Here is a 1,399-nt window from a genome sequence, read left to right on the forward strand (position 1 = left end):
CGGCAACTTGTCAACAAATGAGGAATACTGGAATACTAAGAATTCAAGTGTTGTATTGTCAACTTTAGAAAATGAATTGTATGTAATCTTGTTAGTTAGCTAACGCTAGCTAGCCAGTGACTTGTGACGTTCCTTGTTATTGCCATTCAGTCGAAACGTCAGTTCAAGTTCAGCTGTACCGCAATTTGCGTCATAAAAATGTGAGTGATCATTTAACAACGTTAGTTTTGGTGGAGCGAGATAGCCAGTTTAATTAGACATGATTCAACTAATCAAGATCTATGCATCTTGGAATAAAAAAATGTCAGGCTGTCCAAATACACTACAAAGTTTAATAACTACATAATAGCTACATTTAACAAATGATGATAATACATACTTTTGTTATCTCATTTTAGATTCACTTTTAGAAGACTACGAAAACATTATTTGCAGGCGATTGGGAAGATGACGTGGAGGTGTGTGTGTGTGTGTGTGTGTCCATAAACAGTTGAACAGGGGGCGTGGCCGGAGCGTAGTCCAGCACAGACAGGCGTGACATTTTCTCAGTGATTTGTTCAGGGAAAAATAGCGTTTGAAAGTTGCAATTCCGTTTTCCTGGGGGGAAAAATAATAATTTGGGGGGGGGGGGGCGCCAGGAGTGAAGCTCCCCTAGAGCGCCCCTGTGTGTGTGAGTGTCGGAGTGTGTGAGTGTGTGCGTGTCGGAGTGTGTGTGTGTGAGTGCGTGAATTGGTCGCGACTCCTTTAAGAAGTCTTCCCGTCTGACCATTAGGCCCTATGACGTAGGCCCTATGACGTGTTCCCCGAGTTTACGGCGGAGCGCGACCGATTGTGGAGTGATTGACGGTAACCCGCCGACAGACGGTACACGCACACACACACACACACTTCGCTGTCATCCGATGGAGTCTACTCCCAGCTGTGTCCATCTCACGAGAGCAGAAAAACGCCGAGGAGGAGCCGAGCGAGCGAGCGGATCAGGACTCGCGCCCCTCTCTCCAGACCAACAAGTATCGTCGTGCTCGTGCATCATGACGGTGAGATTCTCGTCCCGGTTTCTTCCCCCGGTGAGTGTGTCGGTCTCCTCTGGAGTGTGTGTGTGTGTGTGTGTGTGTGTGTGTGTGTGTGGCGTCCTGGCAGCGACTCTGTGTCACGACTGTCTGTCTGTCCGTTCCGTGCGACTCTGTGTGTGTGTGTGTGTGTCGGTGCGTTCCGTTAGAATCTCCGCTGGAGCTCTGACGTCAGCTCAGCGACAGTGATTTGGTTTGACTAGCCTAGCATAGACAGCTAGCTGAATGTGCCCGTTGGTGTCCGGCTGTGCTCGTGCCCGTGGGTGAATATGTGGCTGTCTCCGTTGCTCGTGTGTTCGTTACACGTTTTGCCCGCGCGCTCATCCATC

Source organism: Clupea harengus, chromosome 9 (genome assembly GCF_900700415.2).
Source record: "Clupea harengus chromosome 9, Ch_v2.0.2, whole genome shotgun sequence".
In the NCBI taxonomy this organism is placed as follows: Eukaryota; Metazoa; Chordata; class Actinopteri; order Clupeiformes; family Clupeidae; genus Clupea; species Clupea harengus.